We start from the raw sequence: 16,383 nt of genomic DNA, 5'->3' as shown, positions 1-16,383 counted from the left end.
TCTTACCAAAGTCTATCAAAAGACTTAATTAATTAAATAAATAAGATAAAGTCCATGATTGACCTCTTTAAGACTACCTAAATAATCCTTAAGACTACCTAAGTTTAGATCATGTCCACATAATCAACACTTCCCTAACTAGAGTCATTCTTAAGAATCATCTAGGTAAGATACGAAGTGACCATTCTTATTCCTCCTTTACACGTTATGTAAACAACCCTTAACTACTCTAGATACTTACTTATTCATTTAACATACTTTCTTAAATTAAGTCATTACATTCATAAGTTCATTTAGTAGACATTCAACACATAACGGACATTCAAGTAATGGTCTTGGACAAGACCTAGGAACTCCAACTAACACCTTCAAAGCCTATTGTGCAATGGCTGAATAGCTTCCCGTACCACTACCTAAACTTCATAGAACTTCTCGAATGCTAGTAAGTATTCTATATGATGAGAATAGGCAATAACCGACATAGACCATGGTAGCAAGACATGGAATTCGATGTTCTAACCTAATTCGATGAGGGTGTTATACTTGTCAATGGTTGAACTTAGACACATCGCATGTAGGAACATGGTTAGAAATATGAAGGACATGCTTCGTAATCTAGTCTCATTCTTTAACTAGCACTACTTCCCTTACCATACTCACTCGGTGCTAGCCTTCGTTCTCATAGAGTAATTCACACTTAAGGTTCATGTAGAGGGGTTTCATTTCATGTTAATAACCCAATCACATTTACCCTAACAAAGAAAGGTCCACTAAGGCTACCTCCCAATGGCGACAAGAAGCACATCATGACTTTCCTAAGGATTAATATGATGTCGTTTCATCCAATTAACCTTAAGTCTATCATTCCTTTACTGGAAGGATACCATTACGTCTTTCGACTTCAACATTCATAACTTTACCACTAGGTTCAAGGTTTCACATAAATGACTCTCTTAACATCATTTAAGATCACATGTCATTCATACATTTATACTAAGACACTTTAGCATCCTAAGTCAAGATATCACATATTCACATTCATACTTGCATCAAGTAAGGGAAACAAGTCAACCAAGACAAGACACCACATACTTCACTTTAACTCATATTACTTGTCATTCTAGAAGAACATATGCATAACCATATTCTCTTTATGTCATCCTATACAGTATAATATTATTATAAATATGACCATCATAGACACATATAGTCAAGTAGGATTAACATACATCAACCTTAAGACTATACACACAAAGCCATAGTCATAATCTATAACCTAAATAACATTAATAGAAGAACACATATACTTTCACATTACTAATCATATAGATAGACATTATCATATTTCATATAATCAACAACACAAATAACCACATTACTTCAAGTAGTTTGCCGACAAGGACATAGTCATCATATTACTTAAAATAACGGCGATAAGACCACATCAATTGCAAGTAAAGCACATAACACGGCCACCATAAGTGGACCATACCAATCACAACATAATTAAAGTCTAATAACTATTAAATAAAGGAAATAGGGCATATTACCACCACTCCATCCTCAATACCTCAATCCAATGCCAAATCACCCAACTCGATATCATAAGGCCCTTACCCATGGCCATAACCAACAATTCAATATAATTATTAAAAATAATCATGAAACTAGGTCAATTTACTACATATCCATCAATCTAATGCAACCTAGATATCAATTTATTACAATTATTACATAAATCAATAACCTATGTGAAACTACATTAGAATTCATAAAACATTATATCAATATCAAGTAACCCATAACTTAGTCAAAAACTATGGTTCATCCAATTCATGGGTTAATAGGTAATTCAGTTTAAAATAATCAATACAATAACAATTAAATCATTATTCAATGATTAAAAAGCATTAATGCAAGAACACATGTATATATCATGAAGTTGGACAATTCAACTTTGAGAGCTTTAGAAAACATATTTGAAAGTTGGCTCCTTCCTGAAGAGAGTGTCAAGGATCAAAACTATACCTTGATGAAGCTAATTCTTCAATTTTATGAAGAATCTCCACTCAATTCTCCAATCCAAGCCCTTCCTTGTGTTTTTGCTCTAATGGAGTTCTAGGGAATTTTCTAAGGGATTTCGGTTTTGATTTTTGAAGAATGAAATCTTCTTAGTGTTTTAGGCTTATAAACACATTAAAAATACAAAAAATACCTCAAGTAACCTCCAATACCATTATTTTGAAGTGGGGTAAATTTACAAGTTCACCCCTCAATTGGCAGTGAACTGCACGAAGGAGACAAACCCATCGACTATTGGTAGTCGACGGGCCGTTTGTCCACAAACAGATCGTCCTGTTTTTCCGTCTTTTGGTTCAGAGACTCACTTTTGATCTATACTCTCCACATCCTAAGTCCCAATCGATGATACACCACCAACGGGGCGTCAATTAACCCAGCGGGCGTCGATTTCCTTCCGTTGGTAGGCTGTCTTGGTCAATCTTGGACACCATTCATGGGTCCTTCCTCATGGACCCTTACATGGTCCTTGGGGATGTTTGCCCAGGATTTTCCAACCCAAATATGATTTTAGCACCTATCAAATAAATTCCACCCAAAACGAACACGTAAAACTCAATGAAACATGCCTAGACACACAAGGTCGTTTCAAGGAAAAACCTTCGAACGTGATGGACGTTCTTGGACGTTTGACCTTCAAACTTCACGACACTTGACAAACTGACTATATACACTATAATAACTCATTTAAGGACCTAATAACCTCATTAATCACATATAAACACATAAAATCACACATGAGGAACATAGGTGACTAAGTCGTCGAACGTCTCAGTCGTCCCTTGATGTTTGATTTCCACATTGCTTAAACTCTTAGACACTTCCTCAATATCATATTATAAACAAATTTAGGAACTTAGAACATCATGAAAATCATGTTAGGATCTAGTTCAACTATGTCATTTTCGAGGTCTTACATTTTCCCCACTTGAACAACATTCATCCTCGAATGACGCATGCCACTCTCCGAACACTTCCAAGAATAGAGATTCAACTAGCATCTGATGACCATACAATATAACACATTATCAAGAAGAAAATATCAATTTCACATAGTCAAAAGATTCACAACACAACAAAAAACTAGAAGACATTCTATAACTCATCATCTTACAAAACTCACATATTTCCTTCCAAATAATAAAAACTCATTTTATATTCAATATCATACTCCTATACATCAATTCTAACCATATTGCAACAATTTTATACCAATGAACGAATTAGTCAATATCTCAAAATTTTTACAGTGAACTGTCAAGCTACAGTGAATTATCTAAAATTTTCCAAAAATGCAACTTTTTGAAAATTCATGATAGAAACATGCTGATATGCAAGGTAACATCATATAAATATATCTTAAACCATAATCATAACTTCATAAAATTTACAATGCAAGGAATCAATGAAATTCAATTTCAATAAGACCCCTAAACACATTGCACATGCAACATACTTCTAAAATTTTCTATCCCATCTACTAACAATACTCCCCCACGTAGAAGGAACTCGTATAACTAAAAGGAAATACAAGGACTTACCCTCATCATCATCACCATCATCCGACTTTGATCCTCTTGCCAGGAGTGCATGGAAACGAGGCTTTGCCTTTGGAACATCCTCTTTTGCAACATTAGGAGGAACTTGCTTACCCTCTTTTCCTCTAGAAGCAATGTAGGACAATCTCTCACTTTGTGTCCTTCCTACCACAACCACAACAACTCCCGGTACCCCTTAGACACTCATCATAATGCCTCTATCCACAAGTGACACATGTAGGTTTGCCATTTTGAGAACCACCTCCTTTCTCCAATTTCACCTTAGCACTCCTAGGTTCTTTTTGAGTTTGAGCCCTCTTCTTAAACCTAGATTGATCCTGGTCACTAACCACTCTTTTTCAAGTTTCTAGACATCCTATTAAGTTTAGACTCTTCAGTTGATTCACATACATAATGAGTCTTGCTAGGGTCATATAGTCATGTAGCATCGCCGTACGACATTCCTCCCTCACAAGATCGGCGATACCCGTCACAAAACGGGTCATCTCATCCCTTGGATTAGACACTAGGGATGGGGCATATCTAAATAACATATAGAACTTCAAAGAGTATTCCTCAACGCTCATATTGCCTTGCTTGAGATTGATAAACTACTTACCTTAACTTCCCTCCTCTCACGGGGAAAGTACTTACCAAGAAAAGCTTCCTTAAATTCTTTCCACTCAATAGGACCCGATTTCACCTGCCTATTGCCCTTCCGTTGAGTGTACCACACTTGAGCAACCTCTCTCAATTGATATAAAGCTAGCTGTGCTTTTCACTAGATGTAACTCCCATAGCACTCAACAACTTGTACAATCCATCTAGGAAATCTTGGGGGTCCTCTCCCACCTTAGAGACAAGAAAGATAGGAGGATTCATCCTCTCAAAATCTCTTAACCTAGACGTCATAGTGCTCTCCACAAAATTCACCCTAGGAACCATACTAAAATTTTCTTGAGTAGTCATGGATCAGGCTAAAGCAAGCAAAGTCTCTGTAATATCACTTTTACTAAACTCTGGGGGAACCACCGGAACATCATTACCTCCTTCCACAATAGGGATTTATCACCTTGAAAACCTTGAGCACCTTGAGGAACTTTCTCAACTTCCTCAACTTGAGAAGGAATCTCCTCATGCACCTCATTCTCCCCAACTCTCCTACCGGTGTCCTCCTCCTATTCATCTTCTTAGAAACACAAGGAAAACCATAAGAAAAGAGTACTTAGACCGTTTATTCTACGACACGAAGTAGAAAAGAAGGGAAACTCTATCGTTTTATAGCCTCTCACCCATAGATATGTGGCGACTCACATCGATGGTCAAGACTCTACTAGACGTGACTTCATGAGACTTTTCGATTCATAAAACTACTTTCATAACCTGTGCTCTGATATCAAGCTTTGTCACAACCCGATACCACACCCTATAAGTTAGTGCCAATCTGGGATTGCAACACCGCGTACTTGACCTCTCGAGGTCTTGTACAAGCCCTTACATATTATTCATCGCATATACATAACGAAAAGTAGTGCGGAATTAAAACTTTTTCACAAAACATTTCATAGTGTTTAAAAATCTCTTTCATAAAAAGTCATAGGAAATACTAAGTCTCAATCTGATCAAACTTAAGACACGAGAATACTTTTGGGACACGGCCCATACAAAATACTAATATAGAAATACTTTGTGTATTACAATACTTTATAATAGAAAACATAAAAGACATCTATTTATGCCCTCGAGTCAATTGAGGACATACTTCGACTTCACTTGAATGATACTATGATTCAAGTCGTGCTTCCCAATTCTCCTCACATACTAACAACTATAGAGATAGATAAACGCAGGATTAGTACTACCACATGTAATGAGTATGACATAGTGCATGAAAATCATGAGAACGGACATTTATTGAAAATATGCATCTTTTAATTTAAAAATCGTATTATAATCATATAAACAACATTTAACAACCTAAAAACACATAAGATAATATTTAAATGATTTAACACATTTTTGGAAGCACATTACAGTAGCTTCACTTCACTGTACAGTGAAGTGTTTCCCATTCCCTTTTAACACTCCCTATCATGTAGTCTTCTCACTAAATGCTATCCTAAGACTCACTTAAGCAACACAAATAGAGACCGCCCATACAACCTCCCTAAGCATACCTAAATGACCCTCAAGACTACTTATAATAAGACATATACACACTTACAAGACATCAAACACATCAACATATAGATAATATGACATTCTTTACCAAAGGTTATCCAAAGACGTACACAAGTAAATCAAGAAGATAACGTCCATGATTGACCTCTTCAAGACTACCTAAATAATACTTAAGTCTATCTAATTTTAGATCTTGTCCATATAATCAACATCTTCCCTAACTAGAGTCATTCTTAAGACTCATCTAGGTAAGATACGAAGTGACCATTCCTATGCCTCCTTCACACCTTATTTAAACAACCCTTAACTACTCTAGATAACTACTTATTCATTTAACATACTTTATTAAATTAAGTCATTACATTCGTTAGTTCACTTTGGAGACATTCAACACATAACTAACATTCAAGTAATGGTCTTGGACAAGACCTAAGAACCTAACTAACACCTTCAAAGCCTATTGTGCTATGTCTAGATAGAGTCCCATACCACCACTAAGCTTCATAGAACTTCTCTATTGCTAATAGGTATTCCATATGATGAGAATGGGCAATAACAGACATAGACCATGATAACAAGACATGGAATCCAAAGTTCTAACCTACTCTGATGAGGGTGTTCTACTTGCCAATAGTAGAACTTAGACACATCCCATGTAGGCACATGGTTAAGGAATATGAAGGGCATGCTTTGTAATATAGTCTTATTCTTTAACTAGAATTACTTCCCTTACTATACTCACTCGGTGCTAGCCTTCGTTCTCATAGAGTAAATCACACTTAATGTTCATATATAGGGTTTCCATATCAATTTCATAACCCAATCACTTTTGCCCTACCAAAGAAAGGTCCACTAAAGCTACCTCTAAGTGGCGACAAGAAGCTCCCATGACTTTCCTAATGATTAATATGATGTCATTCCAGCCAATTAAACTTAATTCTATCATTCCTTTACTTGAAGGATACCATTACGACTTCCAACTTCAAATTCATAACCTCACCATTAGGTTCAAGGTTTTTACATAAAGGACCCCCGTAACATCATTTAAGGTCACATGTCATTCATACATGCAAGACTAATAGACTTTAGCATCCTAAGTCATGACATCACATATTCACATTAGTACTTGCATCAAGTAAGGGACACAAGTCAACCAAGAAAAGACACCACATACTTTACTTTAACTCATATTACATGTCATTCTAGAAACACATAGGCATAACCATATTCTCTTGAAATCATCCTATACACTATCATATCATCATAAATATGAGCGTCATAGAACATATAGTCAAGTAGGAATAACATACATCAACCCTAAGACTATACACACAAAGCCATAGTCATAATCTAACATGATCACCTATACATATAAATTCACATTACTCATCATATAGATAGACATTATCATACTTCATATAATCAACTATACAAATAATCACATTACTTCACGTAGTTTTCCGACAAGGCCATAGTCATCATATTACTTAAAATAACGCTGACAAAGCCATATCAATTTCAAGTAAAGCACATAACACTACCACCATAAGTGGACCATACCAATCACAACATAATTGAAGTCTAATAATCGTAAAATAAAGGAAATAGAGCAGGTTACCACCACTCAATCCTCAATACCTCAATCCAATGCCAAATCACCCAATTCGATATCATATGGCCCTTAATCATAGCCATAACCAACAATTCAATATATTTATAACAATATTCATGAAACTAGTTCAATTTACTACATATCAATCAATCTAATGCAACCTAGATATCAATTTACTACAGTTATTACATCAATCAATAACCTATGTGAAACTAGTTAGAATTTATGAACATTAGATAAATATCGAGTAACTCATAACATAGTCAAACACTAGGGTTCATCCAATTCATGGGTTCTTAGGTAATTCAGTCAAAAATCATCAATGCAATAACAATTCAATCATTATTCAATGCTTACAAACCATTAATGCAAGAACCCATGTATAGATCATGAAATTGGACAATTCAACTTTGAAAACTATAGAAAACATCTTTCAAAGTTAAGATCCTTTATGAAGAGAGTTTCAAGGATAAAAAACCATACCTTGATGAATCTAATTCTTCAATTTGATGAAGAATCTCCACTCAATTCTCCAATCCAAGCCCTTCCTTGAGTTTTGGCTCTAATGGAGTTCTAAGGAATTTTCTAAGGGATTTGGGTTTTGATTTTTGAAGAATGAAATCTTATTAGTGTAATAGGATTATAAACACATTTAAAATATCCAAAAGACCCTTAAGTAACCGCCAATACCCTTATTTTGAAGTGGGGTTAATTTACAAGTTCACCCCTCACTTGGTAGTGAACTGCACGCAGGAAACAAACCCATCGACAGTTGGCAGTCGACGGACCGTTTGTCCACAAACGGACCGTCTTTTCCTTCTGTCGTTTGGTTTAGATACTCACTTTTGGTCTTTCCTCTCCCCATCCTAGGTACCAATGGAAGAGTCACCACCAACGGGGCGTCGATTGCCTTCCGTTTGTAGGCTCTCTTGGACACAAATCATGAGTCCTTCCTCAAGGACTCTTGGATGGTCCTTGGGGATGTTTGACTGGATGTTTCCAACCCAAACATGATCGTATATGATTTTAGCACCTATCACATGAATTTCACCCAAAAATAACACGTAAAACTTGACAAAACATGCCTAAACACGCAAGGTCATTTTAAGGCAAAACTTTCAAACGTCATGAACGTTCTTGGACGTTTGACCTCCAAACTTCACCACGAAACATGACACACTGCATACATACACTATAATAACTCATTTAAGGACCTTATAAACTCATGAATCACACATAAACACATAAAACAACATATGTGACACATAGGTGTTTAGTCGTCCCTTGACGTTTGAATTCCAAATTTCCTGAACTCTTAGACACTGACTCAATATCACATTATAAACAAATTTAGGACCTTAGACCACCATGAAAATCATGTTAGACTCTAGTTCAACTCAGTCATTTTTTAGGTCTTACACTAGGTCTAAAATTCCTAGTAAGAGGAATGAAAATTATACTCTTTTAAAAGAACTTGCATATGAAGCACTTTTTTCTTCTCAAGTATAACTAAAATTTTATCAAAAATAATATGAAGAAAAATAAAAATAAAAAACTAAAGTTGTTGATGGCGGAGAAAGAGAAGAAGTAGTTGAGAGGAAGAAGAGGGAATACAAAAAGATGTTGAGAAAGTACAAGGATTATATAGAAGCAGTTGGCGAAGAAGAAGGAAAAAATAGAGAAGTAGTTGAGCAAGAAAAAGAAAAAAATAAATGAAGTTGAAGAAGAACAACAAGAGCTTTATGAAGTTTTCCATGCTACTGGTGATGATGAAATTAAAATTATCAAAGCAGATTCTTTCCCTATGCATGTGCAACCTAATGCTAATGGTGATAACATTATGAGGTCAGGCATGGGAGAACCTTTCAACAACTTCACGACCATCCTTAAGAGAAATCATTTGGAAGATTGTTTTAGAAATAGTTATTTCAATCATTTTCTTGATTTATTCGAGGATAATAATGCACGTTTTCAAATGACCATAGTCTATGAACTTCTGAAAAGAAGGTTCATTTTTCAAAATCATGAAAAGCAGGATGAGATTTTAATTAATTATTGTGGCATGCAAGTCTTCTTTTGCAGAATATTGTTTGACATAGTTTCAGGGTTAATATGTCATCCTCCTCTTCAGTGTTTCTAAATACATTTTCAAAAAAGCACCACTGAGAAGAAAGAAATGAGTAAAATAAGAAGTTAGACAACATTCATAGTCAACTAAGGAGCAGGACTTGATGTCCCTTGTTGTCACAACCTTCAAAAATCCTGATTTAATATATTTGTTGGAACATCAGGATACACCAAGGAAGCACAAGGAGTCATTGTCCTTACTTTGATTTACACATAATATAGTTTTGGCGAAAGATCTCAACAACAACATACTTCTTAAATGGGTGAATTTATGTCAGGATATTGAGGCTTTCAACAGCTATCCTTGGGGTCATGAGAGGTTTGAATTAACTCTCAAATATCTGTTGAATCCTTTATGAACAAAGACCAGTAACTTATTTGGCTTTCCATGGGCTTTCATGGTTAATATTTTACAGAACAATTCAACATTTGATATGTGACATGTTTTCTTTTTTTATAGGCTTTGGCATTTGAAGTCATTCCTCATTTGACCTATCATGTAACTGTAAAAGAACAGATCTCATCTCCAAGGATATTGAGATGTTTTAGTCAAAAACAAAAACTACCAAAGGTGGGCCTATTCTAGATCATTTTGACCTCATAAATTATTAGTATATTACACTCTTATATTGCTACAGACCACTCTTATGTTATTACAAATGATACATCTGTTGCAACATCTGAAAAAAATGTTTCTACAGATGCCCATAGGTGTCAACCTATCACACATCTTTAGCAACATATGACATATATGTGAAAACATATCACCCATCTATAGAGACATATGACACATCTCTGGAAATATATCACCCATCTTTAGATACAAACGACATAGTTGTGGAAACATTTAAGTCAAATATTCTTACGTATGACTCATTTTTATAATTTTAGGTTGTGTATCCATGGCTTGCCTCAACAGAAATGGAATTGCAAATACAATATCTAATTACTGTAGGGTTGGTTGAAACCATTTTTGATCTTATTGTGGATAGAGATAAAATGGAATTGGCTGGAGTAACAACCATCAAAAGAGACAGAGCTATTTGATGGGGTTGATGGTTATTATATTGATGTTTGTGTTGGTGCTGGACAAGACAAAGGGGCTACCTCTTGTAGAAGATGTTGTGGTTTTATCTATGAGAAGTGCAAGAAACTAGATGAAGATTCTATCATTTATCTTCAAACATTGAGTCAAGCTGTCAATGAAAAAATTGGTGGGGGGATCAAGGTCATTCTATAAAAGAATGTTTGCCATCAATCCATAGGCGAAGAGGAGGAAAAAATCCTTTGCCAAGGCAATACAAAACTGAAGAAGATAATGGTTAGAGAATTGCCAATGACCTTAATAGAGAAAGTGAAGGAGTACAAAAAGTTGAATATTTATAAGCGTGCGACTGTAGCGAAAAAACCCGATGTGTTGAGTATGAAGACTGCAAATGATATTCATATACAATACGACATGCATGTTTTTACTAGAGAAGATTTAACGAACATGACAAGCACTCATGTTTGGTGGGAAGACTGGGTAATCCTTCAATTAATAATGTGCGTTTGTTTTATCTTTTCAATGACTACTCTTCTTTACTCTTTAATATATTGATGAAATCCTTAACCTCATGCGTTAGAAGCATGAGACATACCCGGAGTACTATGATCCCAAGGATAAAATCTTGTATCTCAACTCTATACAAACTTCCTAAAATGATATAAAGGACCGAGCGCTGAGGAAACAATAATTTGTGGCAGAAGCCTTAGACAGTTAGTAAATTAGTTTGAATGGGATGGATATATGATTAACTATGTTATGGGCATTAGGCTATTTCCTCGAGACATAGATTGGATTGGTGCAAAAAGGATATTGACAATCATGAACCTGAACAAAACCCATTTTGTGACTCTTGAGATACTCTTGCACGAGGGTCGCATGAATATTTATGACTGCTAGCTGAAGGGTATGGAACATGCTGACTTTTTGACATACATACATCCTATGGAGTTGTTTGCCCAAAATGTTGAAGCAAAGTGGAATAATGAAGCATTTGCCAGATAAGTTTCTCAATGAACCATTGGAATTTAAAGGTCGTTTTTAACCCATGGTAAAAAATGAAACTGCAGCGGCGTACGTGTCATATTCGCTTGTATTCATTTAACATTTGATTAGTGGGATAGAGATTCAAACTCCCAAAACCCGGTAATGGGAAAATCTAGTTGGTCGAAATCAACGGGTTTAGGCTTATAGGATAGTATCTTTGAGCTTTAATCCTTGACAATGTGTTTGTAATTATAAACAATGTTTTGTTTTACCACTTATGTTATTTAATCTTATATTGAGAGAAAATACATAGTATGTGGTGTGGATAATTCTCATATGTAGCAACATATGCCTCAAATAATCAAACATTGCTCCATAAGAGTCATATGTAGCAACTTATGGATCATATGTAGCAATATATGCCTTAAATTGTCAAACATTTCTACATAAGGGTGATATGTTTCAACATTTGTAGAAACATTTGTCTCATATGTAGCAACATATGCCTCAAATGGTCAAATATTGCTATATAAGGGTCATCTGTAGAGACATATTTGACATATGTAGCAACATATGATCATATATAGCAACATATGCCTTAAATTGTCAAACATTTCTACATAAGTGTGATATGTTTCAATATTTGAGGCATCTGTAGCAACATATGTCTCATATAGCAACATATGCCTGAAATGGTCGAACATTGCTACATAAGGGTCATATGTATTGACATATGTGACGTATGTAGAAACATATGGATCATATGTAGCAATATATTCCTCAAATTGTCAAACATTTCTACATAAGAGTGATATGTTTCAACATTTGAGGCATTTGTGGCAACATATGTCTCATGTGTAGCAAAATGTGCCTCAAATGGTTAAACATTGCTACATAAGGGTCATCTGTAGCAACATATGTGACATATGTAACGACAAATGGATAATATCTAGCAACATATGCAAAACTACGTTTATTTACTTAAACAACTGTGGTAAATAAAAATTAAATATTGGACCAGGAATAGAAAACTACGTTTATTTATCACCACAACTATGATAATTCTAATGGTTGTACACAACTACATAAGAATTTTCTATTCTCTATAGTATTCTTTTGTGTAAGACTTAATTATACAAAAAAATAACAAATAATACCAAGATTAGCTTCCATATATACAACATTTGGTCTTCTTCTTGCCCTTAATCCCCCATTCATTACTTCTTTTAATTTGACTTTCATCATCAGTTTTCAACTCCTTAATTCTATTGGTCAATCTGAGAATAACGAACTTTGATTGTATATCAACATATTCATGATCCCTCCATAAAAATAAGTTGCATTCATTCTCCTAAAATACAAACCACTAAGAAAGAAATTTAAATTAAAAAAAAAACAAAATAAAGAAATATCAAGTCTCCGAAGACTAAGATGTAGAAATGTACATACAAGATAGCGTGGACAAGACCAAAACCATCGACCTAGATTGTCCTTCCACCATGAAGTTTGTATTGGAAGTATGTTTCCATGTTTGCAATAAATTTTCACACCCAACATGGTATCATTTTCATCATTACAAAATCGATCTAATATTGCATTTGACATCATATCAAAAGTAACAAAAACAAACAAATCTCATTCACTAGATCGATATTTCAAAGAGCCACATTCTTACCCAACCAGTATATTAAAAATTAATGATTTCATTGATTTAAAGATACGGGAAAGTCCTGAAATTTTGTTTAACCAAAGGCAAATCAAATTAAATGTGTGTTCAAAACAAAGAATATAACAGAGTGACAAATAAAAGACTAATGAAATAAAATAACATCATTACATCCCATGCACTCGAGAGATCCGAGATCCATGCTAAATGAGAGGTCGTATCGTAGAGTGCGAGAGATAAAATCGCCAAGGTTATAGGAAAGACCAAAGTCGCGAGGAAGAAATTAGAAACCCTTTTCTTGAAATGAAAATGAAAACACATATATATATATATATATATATATCTTCACGGATTCACCGCCGTTGAAGATTGAAATAAGGGCAAGCACATACTCTGAACTGTTATGACCACCATCCGCTGCTTGATTAATCATACTCAATGCAGTTGGATCGCTACAGTTTAAAAAAATCATACTACAGAAGAAATAACACATTCAAAATGTAAAATAAAAAAAAGTGAATACGTTTAAAAAATATTTAAAATTACCACACTTTTTCTGTATAAAGCTTCTGAATTCCCTGATGCTTGCACATTTCAAGGAAAGAAATGGCTTGTTGAAGAATCGACCATCTACGATAAGGAAATCTTACAAATGTTACCTTTTGATATACTGAAGGTTCATTAGAGACTTCATTGATAAACCTGGAACTGAGAAATGAAATAAATGATTAGAAAATGGAATTAAGGAACAAAAATTGATTAATACATACATACTAGTAATTAACCCTCATGAAATCTTGTAGGGAGTAGGAAGCAATCCTTTAAATGATATCAATTAGAAGTTCCCTCCGAAGGTATTCAGTGGAGTGTTTTTTACTCATAGCGATTATTGAAGATTTTTTTATTCATATTGAATATTCAGAGAACTTTGAAAAGTTGCAAAACTTTGAGGACGAAGAGAAGAGAAGAGAAGAGACAAACTTTTGACTTTTCAAATGCAAGTACTTATTTTAAAAAATACATCATCACATTACACGTAAGTATTTTTTTTAAAATATGGTTGTACAAATTCGTTTTCTTTGGTACTTGGAAGAAATATTGACGTATGTTGGGTAGTAAGATCAAACACATAATTATCATATGTTGCCACAGATGTTATATTCTGTGTTATATGACAATACATAATTTTCATTTGTTGCTACATATGCAATATTCTGTTGTAAATAGAAACAAATAATTAACAATATGTTGCAACAGATGAAATATTTTGTTATAAGTAGTAACACATAATTATCATATTTTTCCACAAATGAAATATTATATTTTAACTAGCAACACTTAGTTAAATAAATCACACATTATATATAAATTACATCACATAAGTTGATTCTAAATAAGATAAGAAGGTAGGGATCATCCTCAAATAAGAAAGAGCATTCATTGAAATTTAACAACACTTCTTATGGGGCACATCGATTTGGGCATGTATTTTTTTTGTGGCCAAAATAACTACATACGGAACACTTATTTTGTCTTGTTAAAAATGATTTGCCACCTTCACGCCGTCTCTTATATATCCTCTTCTAGGTCTACTTGGATCAACATATGGAGGAGGCAATTCTCTCTGTATGATATCCAAAGGGACAATCCAAGAATATTCAGGTGGCACTGGGTGAATTTCCTAACAATATGCTATTATGTAGTTTTTCACCGAATATGGAGAGGAGTACTAATAAATATGATTTCCAAACTTAGGACCATGTTGGGTTCGAAGCGCTGCCATGGCATGTGGACAAGGTATTTTGTCCAAGTCAAAAATTCTATAAGTACAAGTTTTTTTGTAGATCCACAGTAGCAACATCACCATGACTAGTGACACTGAACTTGTAGTGAGCGTTTTGATGAGCCAACAACTTGTTGCCCGCGTTGACATACTCTGATATGTCTTTTCAATTAAGGGAACAAATCTATTTGCAGAGTGCACCAGCTCCATATGCCTCTAGTGGAATGACAATGCAAATCTCCTGTTTATTTCATCAAATAGAGCGATAATGGAAAATTCTCTTTCAACATCAAATATAACATTCACCGACTACGGGATGTTTGACGTCATAATGTAAATCTATACAACAACAAATAAAAATAAAAAAACACATAAAATAAAAATAAACTCAAAAGAGATGATACCTATTTCCCGGGCAAAATGCCCTACTCCATGTGTGGAATCCAATACATTCAAGAGCTTCAGCTGCATTTTGTACCAAATCTCTTATTTGATTCAAATGGTCATTGTACTCATATCTATCATATGCCTTCGCTGCTTTGTAAAAATGGGACACTACCTTATAATTATGAAAGTTATTCCAAGTATTTTACCCAAAATATTTTCCCCAAGGTGTCTGATACAAATACCATAATGAGATAAAGGGTTCTCATAACCATCTTTCAAATACTTGGATGCATATTAAAGATAATGCATAACTCATCAGTATCATCTACAAAGCTTCTCATATTTTGAAAAATATATTCATATAAGGCATCACATTCCTTGTCCACAACACAAGAAGCCACTAGAAATATATTATTCTCAGTATCTTGTGCCACCACTGACAACAAAACTCCTCCGTTCTTTCTCCTCAAGAATGTGCCATCAACAACTATTACTTTTCTCATTTCTTGAAAACCAAATATCCAAGAAGCATAATATACAAAGATGTAAGGGAACCTCCCATTTTAATCGAGCAACAATGCCACCTTGCTTTCTCGATTCACAACTTCAAGCATATAACGATACGCATTAAGCACTGCATACTCATGCTCATATGTTCCCCTGACATTATACTTAGTATGCTCCATGACATTATAAATCTTCCAACACCTTACCTAAAAACCCAATTATGTGCGGAGTTGATTTGACATGTCTCTTGTGGATGGGCCTTACCATTGGGAAAGTATTTTCAAAGTATTTTCCTGTGACTTTTGTCATTGTATGGGGATTATGTCTTCTAAGATGCTCTAAACCACACATATGATACTTTTCATAGTTTCTTATGTCATACCTGTCTCTACTTGTAAATTTCACAGCCCTCAGCCACAAATTGCAATACAGATATGAGCATTTAAGGGATAAAACATTACGAGGATTGAT

The sequence above is a fragment of the Solanum pennellii genome, chromosome 7, assembly GCF_001406875.1.
Source record: "Solanum pennellii chromosome 7, SPENNV200".
Taxonomy (NCBI): Eukaryota; Viridiplantae; Streptophyta; class Magnoliopsida; order Solanales; family Solanaceae; genus Solanum; species Solanum pennellii.
Note: the sequence above shows the minus strand (reverse complement) of the source record.